The following is a 17,191-nucleotide window of genomic DNA, read 5'->3' as shown; positions in this document are numbered from 1 at the left end:
CCTGAAGGCGCTCGATTTGTTGAAAGTCGTTTCAAATACAAAGTGGGGAGGAGACCAAACAACCCTCCTACATTTATACAGGTCACTCATCAGATCTAAACTGGATTACGGCTCCATTGTCTATGGTGGAGCCTGTAAAAGTAACCTCAAAATACTTGATTCTATCCATCACCAAGGTCTAAGACTTTGTCTTGGATCATTCCGAACTTCTCCTGTTGACAGTCTATACGTTGAAGAAGACGAACCTTCTCTTGGCCACCGTCGTATTAAATTATCTTTACAGTATCTCACTAAACTGTATTCAAATAAGTCCAATCCTGCATATAACTGTGTCTTCAATCCCCCGTATGGGGATTTGTACAATAAGATGTCTTCTCTTGTTCCGACTCTTGGACTGAGAGTTAAACCTTTTCTTTCTGCTGCTGGCATTGAGCTGGATAATATAGCTCCTTCTCGCTTGTTTTCTTCTCCCCCTTGGCAACTGGTTAGACCACAAGTTGACCTTACATTAAGTAAATATAAAAAATCAGAAACTAATGACTTACAATACAAACAGGAATATAATCAATTAAAAAGTAAGTATAGTACATATAAATCCTTATTTACAGATGGGTCCAAGGATGGTGGCGCAGTTGCTTGTGCTACTGTCATTGGATCCAGAACAATATCTTCTAGATTACCAAATAGCAGTTCCATTTTTACAGCAGAAGCACATGCCATATTAACAGCCCTAAACTATATTACAAAACACTCTAAATATAAACAATATATCATTTATTCAGACTCTCTTTCATGCCTCCAGGCTATTAAAAATGTATCTTCTCAGCATCCACTTTTAGCTGACATTGTTGAATTGTATAATGAACTTGCTACTGGCCAATATGACATCGTCTTCTCTTGGTTACCCAGCCATGTTGGAATCTCTGGTAACACAATGGCCGATCGTGCTGCCAAGGTAGCACTCAACAAATCTGTGACACCACTTCTCATACCCTCTTCTGATTATAAGGCTGTCATAAGATCATATATCCGTGATCTAATGCAAAAGAAGTGGGACACCCAAGTAGGTATCAATAAATTACATGGAATAAAGCCCTATATCGGTTATACCCACTTGGGTTGTCAGTCCAGATTTGAAGAGGTTGTTATACGACGATGTCGCATTGGCCATGCGCGATATACTCACGAACACTTGTTAAAAGGTGAGGATCCTCCGTTTTGTATCCCTTGTGATGAGAGAATCACTGTTAAGCATATCCTGCTTGATTGTGTTGATTTTGCCATCACAAGGGATAAATATTTCAATGAGAAAACTGTAAAGGATCTTTTTTATAACGTTAATCATCATTTAATACTTGAATTTTTAAAGGAAATAGAATTGCTACATAAATTCTGAATATGTTTTGTACATAGATATTATATCTTTTATGCATGGTATTGTAAATTAGCAACTGCGATCGTTAGTGGCTGTGCCCTCGAGGGAGGTTGAAGTAGCGTAAAATTATTGTCCTCCTAAGAGGGTACGTAAGTCCCAAAAACTTTCAAAGTCGATTTTGCTCAACCATACTTTTTAGTCGTAGTGTGTTTGTTGTTTTAAATTCTGGCTAAATCGTCCTATCATCGCCAGTGTCTGAAGCGCTGGTGTAAATCCAGCCAGGGTCCATGCAGGTAGCAAAGGTACTGTAAGTCCCCATGGACCCTGGCATGGTGATCTACCTTCAGCTGCTGGTGATGTGTATAGCCCGTGTTTTATCTTGTCTTGTCCAAATAGTTCTATCAGTTTTACCGTTCCACACTAGTTTTATCCGTAGCTGTGATATTCTAGTTGTTTTACTGTCCTTTGACGACAGTTTTTTTATAGTATGCACATTTCCCATTTCAATTTCCAATCTGTTCTCGTCACGATATGGCTGAAATATTGCCGATGTGACGTTAAATATTAACTCACTCACTCACTCGATCGTAACCCTTTGGACCATATCTGGGACAAGACTGCTCCGCCTCTACAACAAAGGGATCCACCTGTACAGAACTAGGCCGAATTGGAAACTGCTTTGCACGAAGAATGACGTACAGTGTCCCTTCAGAGGATCAGGATACTGACAGGGGGTATAAGGAGGAGAGTGCTGGCTGTCATACAGTCACATCGAGGTTATTCTCGGTATTGAGTCTGAATTGTGAAAGACACGTAAAATGACATCTTGAAAGTCCTCATTCACCAATCAATTCAAAATAAAACATTCTAAGAGGGTAATACTTGTGCAGACGCGGTTGTGTATGAAAATCAGGTTTTTTGTTACTAAAATGAGCAATTATCATCATAAAATCAAAATGCATTGCAATCATTTTGTCGGTTTGTTTATGCGGGTCAGAAAATCTCATGTTTTCCATCGTGGTATGAGCGTATTGAAAACGTATCATTGGAAAAATACAGGGAGTGCCTAATTAATCCCTTGTGCACATTGTGCATACATCTAAAAATAGAGCCGCCCACATTGTCTGGACTTTTTGCTTGGGCACCTGAAGAAACACTTCCGGTCAGATGAAAAAGTAACTTTCACCAACAAAATCAGGTACTCCCGAAGTGACAAAGGCGCTTAGGCCTGCGCATTCAAGGCGGATCGGAAGATGTTTTGGCCAGGTGATAATGTCCCCAAAATCTTTTCGTGATACCATATGACGGCCATTTATCAGTCGAGGACAAGCGCTCTTAAGAAAAGTCAGAATTATAGACCTCAACTTCTATGTGGATAACACAACGTTTCGGAGCTTATGCTAACACCACCTGTTTTATCCACAATAAGTTCACATCCATAAATCTGACTTTTCTTATTCTTTCCACTTCTAAATGCCCTGTAAAGATTTCTACACATGTTTTTCTGCTTCCACAACTATTGTAGTTGACCATACATACATAGTTAAATATAGCACAAGACCAGGTCATGGGATTGGACATATTTTGTTGTACGTGTTGTAACTGTTATGTGTTGCAGACTGAGCACAGCAAGCGGCATTCTGGACTGTAAATATGTGTACAGTATGCATTATACAAACGCACACGCACACGCACACGCACACGTACGCGCACGCGCACGCGCTCGCGCATAAATATATGATGTAGAAAACATTAATCATTCGAATGGGCATATGTGGTGTATTAGTCTTAAGGGAATCTGTCTCACTCTTCTTGCAGCGTCTAGCAGCCCATGACGTATGCAGGCATGTGCCAGACGTGAAGAATAGATTTGCTGCTGGTAGTTCCATTCTGTGTTACAGATGAAATTGAACATTGGCGACTGGAGCACAGTCAACAGTGCTAACATGGGGCATGTACCCCAAACCGCCCTTAGCACTACTCCATACCTTAACACATATTTCCAACTATCTGAGCGAGAACATGGGCACAATATGTGAAGGCCATTTCTGGTGTCCCAAGTCGTGATATTGCTGGAAAACTCAAACAGTGTTTTGCGAAACTGGATTATGGAAGATGACACCTCGACCCGCACGTCCTGCAAACTTACAACAAAAGTAGTGAGTATGTCAGGTGCCCTGCCATGCAATGTCTTGGTAACATCCCTTGCTTGACGACAGGCCCTGCGTAATGGCTTAAATCTTTTCAGTCGACAATTGCGGAGCTGGGAGGTGAGGTGAGGTGAGATGAGATGAGGTGAAATAGGGTTTAATGTCCTTCTGAAGAACATTTCCCTCATACGACAACATGCATGCGTGTGTATATGTGGCTACTTGTACTAGCCCAGAATTAAGCAATTTTAACAGTGTTAGCTCACTGAGATACCACTCTGCAACTCAGACACCTTATTCTGACTCCAAGCCAAACAGTCTGTGTCCATTAATGCTGGGCGCCAGGCAGTGACCAACAAGTACATGGCTTTTGGTATGACGCTGCCATGATCGAAACCGCATTCTTCTACTCTCTGGACAGACCCTGTAACCACTACAGCACGGAGACGGTTCACAGAGCTGGGATGGGAGACTTCTTGAAGGCGGCTCGAGAGCACTATCAGCGCGAAAGACTCTTCTGGACGTGGTATTCAAACACAGGAACCATACCAGTAAGAGAATCCGTGTCGTTAATGTAATGAGTGAACGATTTAACAATCACTCTGTGATATCCTTATGGCAATCTGCCTCTAAACAGTTGTTTGAAACAGATGCTAACAGCAACCTTGTCACTGGAAAGAACGTTGTTCATATTTTCAGTAAGTAAGTACTATGGCCACGAAAACTATTAGTCGTGTATAATATCTAATATCTAAGCATTGTTCTATCTAAATGTGAGTGAGTCAGTTAATATTTAACGTCACATCTTCAGTTTTTCAGCCACATCGTGAAGATAACAAATTGGAATTTACACAATATGTATGCAATATAAAACTGGTCGTCAAAGGACAACAACATCACAAGACTATCACGGTGAGAACTAAACCTTGCATGTACAGTTAAAACTAAGAGCTGAGTTGAGGTGACTCTGGACATAGAATGGACCTCATGGCAATTCGTTACTCGTTACCTAGTAGAAGTGTGTGATGAATTGTTTTGGCATAGCGTGTTGTGATCAACAAGATGATTGATGGTTTGTAAGTTGTTAAAGACGCTGCAAACTAATCTCAATGAAAGTTGAAGACAAGTGTTGTTTTCTCATACACAGCTTTGAAATAGTGCCTGTTGTGCAGAAATACATTTACATGATGATATCCCTGGATGAATGTTGATACCCCACCTTTCAACCTTTCCATTAACATCTGGTGTCATCGACCCTGTTGCGTGCGTCGATGCGACTGATACATTTAAGGAATTAAACACATGCAGTAAGACCTAGCTTCTTCATACTGGCTGACTGGAGAGTATATGTCAGTGGTATACGTCACATTAACTGCACCTACAATAGGGGGTTTGTAGCTACTGTAGTAGATGGTGCCTATATACAGTCTCATGTTCCAGGGGACGGCATTCAGTGTGGTCACCTCTGTACTCACATTACTGGGCACAGTCATCCTCATCAGTTTCTTCTGCGTATTATTATACAACACACCTGCCGTCTGATCCAGGGTTACAGCATGCACTTGGCTTCCTCTGGCTAATGTTTTCAGACCTTGACCATCATATGTCACAGTGAACAGTGTTTTGCCAGCACACCCATATATCATCTTTCTCCTTGTGTCAAGAGCTATTTGCCTTGGAACGCCCCCGTAGGTGGTTAAGTCAACAATGGAAGTGTAATCCTTCCTTTGTGGATACATGCGGCTGATCGAAGACCGTGGTTCATAAGTGGACACGAATACGATGTCCAGGTCTTCATTCACTGCCATGCGATATGTCTTTGCACGTTCTCTTAATATCGTCACACGACTTGTATCCAGAGTAGATGACACTATCTTATCAGGGTCTTATAATCCTATCAGAAGGTTCTTTGTCTTGCCTATGTAGGCAAGGGTAGTCATCGATTTCATGTTGAGGTACTGATAGACAGTAAAGGAGTTCCTGTGCATACTGAGTTGACGGAACCGATGTGGGGTAATTGACCAGGTTGGAGCTATCGAAATCCTACTTTTTTTTCTCCTGTGGTCTGGTTGTCGTTGTTGACTCAGATGTCCTGGAGATTCACGTAGCATTACCAGGAGCGGGCGTAGACACAGTGACATGTGTTGTCAGCTTTGACATTTGTGACTGACGCGTAACCTTCAATGTCGAACATCGCACGATTTCAGCTTTCACATTGGTAGCGGTGGCATCACACTTTCGCAGGTGTATTTCCAGTCTATGCTTCTCCCTGACACAAATGTCACTGGAGTTCTCACGATTCCACATGTCTGCCTTCTTTGGAATAGATTCGTGGAATACGTTCGTCTCGACCTGGAAGTCTGTGAGCGATCTAGAGACATGATGCCACTGCCTCTTCATCTGGTGGTAACCCTGTTTCAGCTACCGCACTTCAGAGCTTTTTAGCATACCTTGAAGAGACTCCTCTTGTTAGAATGTCAGCCATGGCTTCTCTCACTCGTATGTTTCCTTTTAACTCGGCTCTCAATGATGCTCTGGCAACATCTATGGTGTTAAGAATCTTTTTTCTGCAAGGCAAGCATGTCCACCTTATTATCTGTCAGATCCTTCTCTTGGCACCCATGAAGAGCCACCTCCTCGTGGTGGATGCTGGGTAACGCTAAGTGCTCTTCTCCCGAGTGGACCCGGGGCGGAATGTGTCCACAGCACCCCATTGCTGGTCGTAAGAGGCGACCAAATTGGACAACCTGTTCGCCGTGGCTTGCGCCACTGTGTCGGTGGAGGAGGGGATTCTGGTGGTTGAGGGCACTGGAACAGGGACTAAGTGTTCCTGTTGCCCAACACACCACTTTGGCCCTAACTTCACCTAGACAGGTGGTTGAATTGGTCCGATTCAATCAATCGGCTGGTCATGCCGAACCCTGTGGTATGTATATTTTTGATGCACGTCTGCAAGAAAACTATTTACACGTTTTGTCAGATGCATTGGTGTGTGCATATATGCTTAAAAAGAGAAAACATCTTCAATTTTGTATTTTGCCGAAAGTGATATGCCCAGAAGGCGGTGGCTCATGGGCCAATCTGGTAGAATAATTACTTTCTATTATTCTGCTTGAGTATATCTTTCCAGTATCCTTGGTGCTGCAAGTAGGAGGTCCACTTGGTTATAGCATTGTCCTTGTGATACTCCGTGGTGGGTAGGGAGCTGGAATGAAGAATCTAAATACATTAACATGGATCCTGAAACCCCCTTGAAAAAGAAACGTCACCTTGAAACTGATCAAAGTACACCTGATAGTTGTAGACTACTGGGCAAGTAGACTACTGGGCAATAGTGTTAGTGATAGAATCCCCAGAAAAAAAGCACGTAAACACAACCCGTTTGCTGTTTCTGAAGCAGTGTACGGTATAGCAGGGGACGTAAAAAATATCAAGAGAATGAGATCTGGGTCTTTACTCATAGATTGTAGCAAACGACAACAAGCATCTAACCTGCTGTCAATTGATACATTGGCTGGAATACCTGTTTCTGTGTCAGTTAATCGGACCCTCAATTCTAGTAAAAGTATAGTCAGTGATAGGGATCATCTTTCAGCTCACATGACCCAACTTGACATCATGCTAGAACTTAACGATCAAGGTGTCACGTTCGTGAAGCGATTCATGTCCATCCAAACCTGTACAAGAACCTCATGTTAAACAAATTGTGAAAGGAAACCCAACAATAACTAGACTTAACCAATGCGATAGATTCGCTAAGGGTTCGATTGATGAGATCCAGCTATACAATAAGTTTAGATCCTTTGAGGACATGGATGTGTCCGACCATAACACTGCTTAGCTTGTCACCATCACGGAAGGCGAGGGGTAGATCTCCTGTGCATCCTCCTCGGAAGAAATAATGTCTTCGTCTATAATTCAGTGGATACTAAAATTACATTTTAACACCGTCTGCAATCATATTAATCACATTTCTATTATTATCAAGAATTATGAAACATGATTAATGGTTTGATATCGATCTCTTTGCCTCTAGAATTAATTAGTAAATGTCAAAATATGTAGCAGTCACTGTTGACGATTTCCTGCACTTTACAGGGAGCACTTGTTCAGATTCATTAGCTCTCCCTACAGGTCGGAGAGGGTACCAGAGCCTAACCCCAAGCCCTAACCCTAAGGATCGTAAAGGGCTAAGACGCTATGGTGAGATAATTGCTCCGCAGCGCTGGCTGGTCCTGAGTCGGTAAACTGTATGCTTGCCGACGATTTTCCCTGGATATGGTATAATCTAACATTTTCACGTTTCCATCTTTCAGCGTGATGACGCGAAAGGTACAGATGGAGGAGCCGACAAGCGTGTTAGTAGTTCCTCCCTGTTCAACGCAAGTTTAGTTTCTTGCTCTAACCACCATGCTGATCAGCGACCCGATTCTGATACCAAAAGAGAGAAACATTCTTCTGCTGCCACAACACCAAGAAGAGCTGGCTAGCTATTCTCGAAACGTTCGTAGCGCTACGAACTTCTTAAGCCCATTCTAAACAAATGGGCTACGATCAAAGTTAAGAATTTTAGGACTACGAACGCTTCGAGAATAAGGCCCCTGTATCCCATGCACAATAATCTCCAATTTCTCGTCTGTCACTTGTCCGGAGATCCCTGTCTGAGAGACACCTATCAGAGAGGGCTATAAACATTATCATCTAATGCTGATGGATAGTAGCACACCTACCTTAGCAAGTTATTGCAGTAAGGAAGAGATTATCCCATTTCCAGCGTGTGTTGACGATGGCATTAACTTTCTAGCCGAGCTACTTCCTGATGAACTAGGCTATAGAGGGGTTAACACTGCTAAAGGTGCTCTATCATCAGTGCTGAACTGTTCTTACAGTATTTCCTTTGGTGGATAGTATTTACGTAGTGAAGAAGTTTGTGAAAGGTGTATTTGATTGAAACGTTCATTACCTAAGTATCCATGTGAGGATGTTTATGATGTAACAAGTAATACATTACGAGTGTATTTAATTGGTTTGCTGAAGAAATGTACAGCAAAATGTGATTACAACCAATGCATTCTGAGGCTCATGCACATGGAAAGCAAATTTGTGGATCATGGTATGATGTAAGGCAGTACGTTGGTCATTGGATGTAATCATGGAGGCAGGGTTACGTTAAGCAATTTACCTCAGAAAGTCAATAATGTCCGAAATAAAATTCCGAATGAAATTTCATCTCCATACCGGCATCATAGCGTTACCCGCTGTTTACTAACTGCAACATCATCAGTAATAATACACATGAACCAAACAGTGATTCTAATGATTGTGGTAATCTTTCAAATGGAGTCTATGAAGAAGTCAAGAAAATAGAAACATAAAATATTATCACAAATCTGTTGTGTACACACACACACACACACACACACACACACACACACACACACACACACACACACACACACATTTATACAGTGTGTACACGCAGAGTACATTGACTCTCTCACACAGATGCTAATAATTATTTATGTTTTCAGTTTGTGAGATTTTCAACTAAAAGAAACGTCGTCCAGAAAGGGATTTGCGCGAGAGATATATCGTATAGAGAATGATCCTTTTCAGGACGCAGCAAATTATTGGTCAGTGATGCCGATGACTGAAAACGGGACAGAAGAGGATTTGTTTATTTTTTATTATTTTTTCAATCTTGGCCAAAATAAGGAATTACTTTGATCACCTGGTGATGAAATTCGTGCGTCAGCAAATTATTATACAAATACCTGAAACAGAGGATTAACAATGTGATCACATGCCTCCCTTCAGCATCGGGGACACCGCCAAAAAGCGTTAAGTAAAGGAGGACAGGAGAGAACACCCCGTTAAGCGCAGGAGTAGATTACAGCGTCTAGAATACCGTTAAACAGACTATTTTTACAAACTCAATGAAGACAAGAACGCTTGCAATTTATCACAGGGACACATAAATCGTATTGTCTTGAAAAAGCAATATTGTAAACTTATGTATTGACTCACTCGTATAACAAGATAAAACAGTACCCATGAAAATCACAAGTTTACACATGCCTCTACATGTAAATGTCTACTCAAAGGCAAAAGCTAGATGATATATAGATAAGAAAACAATTATAACGCATTTAAATATTCATTTTAGTACACTTAATCCACAGCCAAAACAGGGCCTGTCGGTAGTTGTTATTTTGCATGCATTTTTCGAGCTTTCAAAAAGACCGTGACAAAAACGGATAAAACGTAATCCTGAAAAAACTGATGCAATTATTTACTCCATGTGATATTTATCCATGGTTTGTGAAACATTTTATGAAAGAGTTACGTTGCACAACAGTTCTACGTGCACAGGAACACCATATGGCGTCAACAATACGCCGTCGTTGCAGACCGTCTCCGAATCAGCCGTCCACCTATGACCACTTAACGCAACTTTCGGTGGATTCGAACCGATCTGCGTCAAAGATTGCAACCAGCCATACTGACAGCCCGAGCAGTTCCTGATGTGAGCAAGATATCAACGAGGACCATTCTCTGGCGACTGGCTGCACATTGAAAACATGCTGGACGTCCTTCTGAATGTCTGTCACGTATCAGTGTTCATTTCAATTTAAGAATGTGCATCTGTGTCCTTTATCCATCAGTCGGCGGTATATTAACCTGACAGATGATAACATGATCAACAAGATGACATTGCGACATTAAAGTAGTCCGCGTAACTTACCTCTGAGTTCCCGATACGGGAGGCACCACGGTACCTTCTGGTTCGAGTCGCAGAAATTGAAGCACAACATGCACATATGCCTGACCGACTTCCGATAATAGACTTAAGTTCAATTTACATCTGTCTGTCCGCCTGTCTCAGGAAACTGACTCCCAGACTGACTATTGAAATATGGTTATCATCAAATGAAATATGGTTATCAGCACCTTTTAATGTCAATGTTTTTTGTTCTTTTTCAGTTGGTATGATCTGCAATTATTCAGACAGTAAAGTTTATGCTGAAGACGAGAAATACGTCAATTGGGCACAGACGATCAACGTTCCGTATAGCGTACGACACCACCCCCTTACCACCAGGGGAATTAGAGCAATATATGTCCATGTATTTTGCTATACAGTAATAGCTGTAAACGTACATATTTTTCCGCTTCGGGACAAACACTTTCAGCAGCAGTCACCCATATATTGCTCGCTCACTCTAACAATACGATACATGAAGTCATTTTAACATATGCCAAACAAAATCGAGTTGTTTTAATAATGCTTCCTATGGAATCCGAGAAGGGACATTGTCGAGTTGTCGCATTGTCGCATTGTCACCCTCGCAAATATGAGGAAAAAATAGCCAAAGCGCGACAATGCGACAACGCGATATTTCGCCTATTTGTCGCATTGTCGTAATGTCGCGTGTCGCATTTGAAATAATATTTTTCTTTTACCCAAACTGCAACACGCGACATAGTGACAATTTTCAAGGCCAAGATATGTCGCGTTGCCGCATTGTCGCCCTGTCTAAGCTGTGTCACTAAAACACGACACGCGACAATGCGACAACGTAGGACTTACTATCTCCTACGTAGGAGATAGTAAGTCCTACCTAGGAGATACTAAGTCCTACGTAGGAGATGTTAAGTAGTAAGTCCTACGTAAGAGATAGTGACACCAAACAAAATTTTCACCGTGGCCCTAATACACTTCCGTACTAATACGCTTCCGTAAATGTGTGATGCAAGATGAGTGTCAAATTTAATGTTCTAATTGTTTTCTCGACCTTCTTGAAAAAACGTCAAAATCAAGAATGGGACCCCATTCACGTGTATGGGGATACAGCATTGTGCACGTGCATATCATGCGTTGTGTTTAGGGGTGGTAATAGAGGGAAATGATGGTGCGTTCATAAGATGTCTCTCCTTGAAACGTTTGTTAACGTTTACAGTTCCTATCCAAATTGAAAGTTCAGGTTTCCCTACTTATTTTGAAGAGTATATATCCTTTTAAAGGTTCGGATTATATGGAGTGTGGTTATTGAGAAATGTTTCGTTATTCAGGGCGTTAGATAGTGTGTGTGTGTGTGTGTGTGTGTGTGTGTGTGTGTGTGTGTGTGTGTGTGTGTGTGTGTGTGTGTGTGTGTGTGTGTGTGATACGTTTGGGTGACGTGGACCTTCATCTAATTGCAGTTATGGGTATACACACACGCACTCACACACGCACACACACAGAGGAGGGGGGACAGTTTCTGATATGAAATTCTCGTTATGACACGTACTCCGAAAGTTTTTCTTGTCTTCATATGAGGCTAGGTTGGATCAGATATAACGCTGGTTTGAGGTTTGTTTTTTCGTAACCGTTTACAAGGTGACTTGACTCGGGTGGAAAAGTGTTGAATGCGGCGTAAAGCAATACGGAATTAAAAGAAGGCAAGAGATTGTCATTATAGTTGCTTGTATAGGTATAAGGATATAAGTACGCGTGGATTGTCACCGATAGACACATCTATGCACGCAGATTATGATTAATGTGCAACGACCTCTGAAATATCCAGTGCATAATAGAAACATGTAACTGCAACGCGTAATACTGAACGCGTTGTAGTCAAGTACAACAGTCGATCCAACACATGAAAGTAATATGCAACAAGTATACTACCCATCAAAAGTCTAGACTCACTTGAAACACCCACTATATGTTATATATGTATACATGGTTACAACGAAGATGAATTTCTCCACCAACTTGGGGGAAACAACTGCAAACCTTATGCTGATTAACTGCACGAGGATGTTTCATCAAAATTGCGGTTTGGTGTAAAGTTTTGATAAGAATTTGCCAGTTTTCACCGAGTTGAATCATTTGTGGAACGCATGACAATATTCTTGTCAACGTTACGCATTTGTTTTGTTATACATCAGTTCATGTGTGAACAGTACCTTTAAAAAGTCAGGAATATTTTGCATGATCTAGTTTAGAACAGTTGATTGAAGTATGCGACTATATTTACGCTAGTGAGTCTAAACTTTTGATGGGTAGTATAGTTGAACACAAGAGTTTAACGGTGAAGGAAACGGTAGACTCTTAGAGTAAATGAAACACACGACAGTAGATTCCAATGGTAAATAAAACACATAACTGTAGACTCTAAACGTAAAAGAAACACATGGCTGTAAACTCTAAAACAGTGACTGAAACAGTCAAAAAGAAAATGGTTTCCGTGTCTGGGGGAACTAAGTTGACCATTTCAGATTAATGTATATTAAGATATATAGGAGTTATTATTTCCTACGTAGGAGATAATAAGTTCTACGTAGGTGATAGTAAGTCCTACGTAGGAGATAATAACTCCCACGTAGGAGATATGAAGTACTAAGTCCTACGTAGGAGATACTGAGTAGTAAGTCCTACGTAGGAGAGACTAACTCCTACTTAGGAGATACTAACTCCTACTTATTATGTCCTACGTAGGACTTATTATCTCCTACGTAAGACTTAGTATCTCCTACGTAGGACGTAGTATCTCTACGTAGGAGATATTAAGTCCTACGTAGGAAGTAACGAGACTAAAACATTTTTCACTGTGACCGCAATACCCTTCCGTAGTATTCGAAGCAGTCGGCAAATACTGAGATGTAAACTACTATGCGGCTGGAAACTGTTGTTCGTCCAAATACAAAGTAGATCGTGAAACTGATAATCTCAGTTTGTACCGGTTGCCGTCCAATCCAGTCATCCGAGAAAAACAGATGCCTTTTTGTTTGCTACCCACAGACATACTAACATGTCATGGCTGTCTATATAATTAAATAACGTGACAGGGAGAGAACCCAGGTGAACAAGCTATAAGTGATTGTATTTTGCTTATGGTATATAGCATGCTAGGCGTTAAGTTCAAACTGCATGTGGTCAGTGACTGAAGTTGTATCTCTTGGCGCATATCAGGAGAGTGTCCGGGTTCTTGACGGGGAGCACAGCCCTTCTGACAAACTGGGTAATGCAGGAGTCTGCAGTGTTGGGGAGCCTCCATATCCTCCGGAAAATTCTTGGTGGGTTCGACTATGCAGCGTTTCCTGGGAGAAGTCCCATTCGCTGTCTGGGCTGCGTGTAGAAGGGACGAGGGCCCTGAGCTGATGATGAGCCTTACCAGCCTGACTGTGCCAGGATCGCCCGAACCCTCTCTGCTGCGTTTCTACCTCATTCTGTAAAATAATAATAATAGCAGTAATAATAATCCGAACGATTTCAGTTGGTCTCCTGACTAAAAGCACGGAGTCCTATGTATATTCTTCTTCATTATTATTCCCTTTTGGAAACTGCATACATTGTCAAAATTACATGGTTGAATTAATCAATTGTATGTGTCACACATGTATTAGATATGTTCATTATTAATTACATAATGTGGTAAACCACAATTTCTAGCTACTATTACTGGGCGTTCAGTATATTTCCAGGTTACAACAGGAGCAAATGGGTCCAAGTCGTTGAATTGTATGCCATCAGATATGCTAAAATAAAGATGCTAACTATATTCAATCAATGTGGTGGATCAGATCCATGTTTTATGATTTCGAGCTGAAATGAAATATCAGTGCAAATGTTGAAAATGGGGTAGTTTTTATTGTCTACATTGTGCACATGTAGCGATTTTCGTGTCTCGAAGGTGCATAAATCACGTGTTTGTACACTGAAAGATTTACTGTCAATGTTTACTGAAGACGCCAGACGTTTCTTCAAAGTTGGAGGTAGTGTTAATGTGAGGGTCAGTGTTCAAATATCCAAAGCAAGTAGATAACTTAAGTACAATGAGCAGAAAGTTAAAAGAACAGCCTACAAGCACAAACCAATGTGTTGTGAATAACGCAAATTTTGATTGGCTCGCATGTTAAAACAATCTGGATGTTCGGTTCTCGATCAGATTTTGAGCAGCGCGAACGTCACTCCTTGTGTGTTTTATGAAATGAGTGTAGCGGCAGAATTTCTTTAAAACTCTTTTTCTTATCCAATCTCGTTCAAACCTGAAAAGTTAATAGGTTACTCGCAACATAAAAAACAATATTTCTTGAAAATCATGTGGTCTTAATGCAAACTATAGTGAATATTTTAACAAACCGCAACGAGCGACAATGCGACAACGCGACATTTTATCAAAATTGTCGCGTGTCGCGTTTTATTAGTTACGGCGGAAAGTCAAGCATTGTTAGTTTTATATCATATTGTTTTGTAAAATATCAGTAGGTACATGGTTTTATTAACGTTTACAGTTTTGCGATGGTCCAAGATCGGATAATTCATAGTAAATGTTTCAAGTTTTAGATGTCTACAAGGAATCAACTCAGTCGTCTAACTTATTTCCTAAATGTATGTAAATATGCTTTGCTTGCTTGATGTGGTTTTTCCAGATTACTCGATTCCTTTCTTGGTGGTACAACTGAGTAGAGAGAGTATATAAATTTATGTAACAGCGAACTCTTGATGATGTATATTCATACGTCTTTTCAAATGAAAAATGACATAACACATTTGCATTACATGTTATTGTTCGTAAGAAATGTATGAGAACTTCAGTCTTTATAGATAAGCGATAGTCATTTACATACATCTGAGCATGGTGTTAAGTGATGCTTGGTAAAAACCTGACGTTGTCGCCTACTGTTCCATGCAGGTTGACAGATCCCACTTGCGTCTTCAGCACATGCCACACGATCTACCTAACATGGTCGGTCAGTTCAATGGGGGCCTCATATTTGGACATATCGCTTATGCTGCAAAGACAAAATGTTCTTAAGCTGCAATTGACAATATAAAACCGTCCCAAATCAAATCCTCATTACACCTGACAGCGTCTGATTAACACGCTTGGGAAACAGGTCAAAACACTTCTGTGTAATATCAGAGAATGTTCCAGATTGTATACGCATACAACGCGGCCATCACATCCCAACGTCCAGGTTAGTTGAGTGAGTGAGTGAGTGAAGCGTTTTGACAATTAGTGTAGGTTCGATCACCGAAAAATGTTTTAGAGGCATTCTCAAGGATTCTCACGTTTAGTGAAGTCATACATCTACAATCATTTAGATGCAAATCTGCATACACAGATGTACAATCTACGATTATATAAAAGCCGATCTAAATCCACAAATGTTTAACATACAATGTACGATGACTGGAGGATGCATCCACACCATGACTTGTATCTACGTGACAGCTGATTCATTAAAAGTACATGTAACTGAAAATGTAGCCTTGAAGCATTCTATTCACTGGCTAGTAAACAAAACATCTTATCATCTGAAAAAATAGCTGACTTGGAGCAAGAATTAGCTCTGAAACGTTGTATGAAGAATAAAAAAGAAGTGGTTCTGAAAGGTGGTATAAAGAGTGAAAAAGAAGTATTGTTATCAATTAAACGTGCCACGTGTTTAAAGTTATATTGTAAGCTTTTTTAGAATGTCGCAAAACTGGGAGTCTATCATATGTACTTTGCAAACGACCTCGGTGTCAATATTGTGGTTTCAAATGCATGTTCCTTTAACGTCAAATTCATCCATATCGAGAGATTTAATTCATTCAAAAGGTATGATCCTATTTTGTCTTTCTAGGATCACAACACATCTAGTTTAGAACAAGTTTGCACAAAGAAAGGATGAACAAACCCCACCACTGAACATGATGGGCTAAAACAACCAGTTAGGAACATCTCATACATTACCTTGTTTCAAGGCCTTCACTTGTCTTGCACCAAACTGTTTGAGATTTGCCAGGGCTGTTACTAGAGGATGAAACTTGAATAGGGTGAATGCACACTAGATTTACATTTGACATCGGCAGAAACATCAAGTGATGTCCTCGAATGGGCCAGTAAGTTCGATAGTGTGGTTCCTGACACAGTTTCATGGTACAGTCATGTCGAACGCTGATGAATTTGTTCGTGATCTGCCTCTGTTCAGCCAGCAGTGGATGGATACCAGGTAGAATGAGAGATCACTTAATCATCTGACACCTCAAAGACTGTTAAGCTCGGCTTTGAAAGTGATATTGAGAAGACGCCAAGCACATGGATTTTTATCATTATGATATACTATCCAAAACACGACGTAAGCGAAGATAAAATATGCTAATGTTACTGATCGAATTATCGCCCTTGATCGTTGTAAGCAGGGTAGCCCCAGCCTGCCCTTGCATGACACTTCAGTGTCCAATATAGCCACATGTCTTGATGATGACGTGCATACAGTGATAGATTTGGTTTGGGTGTTCCAGTGGTGTAGTGGTGGATGTAGTTCTGTCGTAATTAGTGGTGTCTGTGTTCCGTCACATGTGGTGTTGGTGGCTGTGGTGTCCATATGTAGTGGTGCATATGGTGGTGGTGCCCCATGTATTGGTGCATGTTGTGGTGTACCCATGCAATGCCGGTGGTGGTGTGCCATGTATTGGTGAATGTCATGGTGGTGTCTCATGTGCATGTATGGTGGTGTCCGATGTTGAGATGATTTCTCACTTTAAACAAAGCGTAAACCAGACATAGTGAAATTAATATTGCAAATCTACGAAAACGTATTAGGGACACGGTGAAAATTATTTTTCCGTCTCATTATCTCCTACGTAGGACTTAGTATCTCTTACTACTACGTAGTATTTCCTACGTAG

General features: G+C 40.9%; 1 pseudogene; it reads right to left on the bottom strand.

Annotated features, from left to right (window-relative positions):
• Positions 1-4,811: 4,811 nt before the first annotated feature.
• Positions 4,812-6,239, bottom strand: LOC137274393 (uncharacterized; annotated as a pseudogene).
• Positions 6,240-17,191: the final 10,952 nt, after the last annotated feature.

This window comes from Haliotis asinina, chromosome 1 (assembly GCF_037392515.1).
Source record: "Haliotis asinina isolate JCU_RB_2024 chromosome 1, JCU_Hal_asi_v2, whole genome shotgun sequence".
NCBI classification, from domain to species: Eukaryota; Metazoa; Mollusca; class Gastropoda; order Lepetellida; family Haliotidae; genus Haliotis; species Haliotis asinina.
The sequence above is the reverse complement of the archived record's forward strand: the minus strand, read 5'-3'. Positions and strand labels throughout refer to the sequence as shown.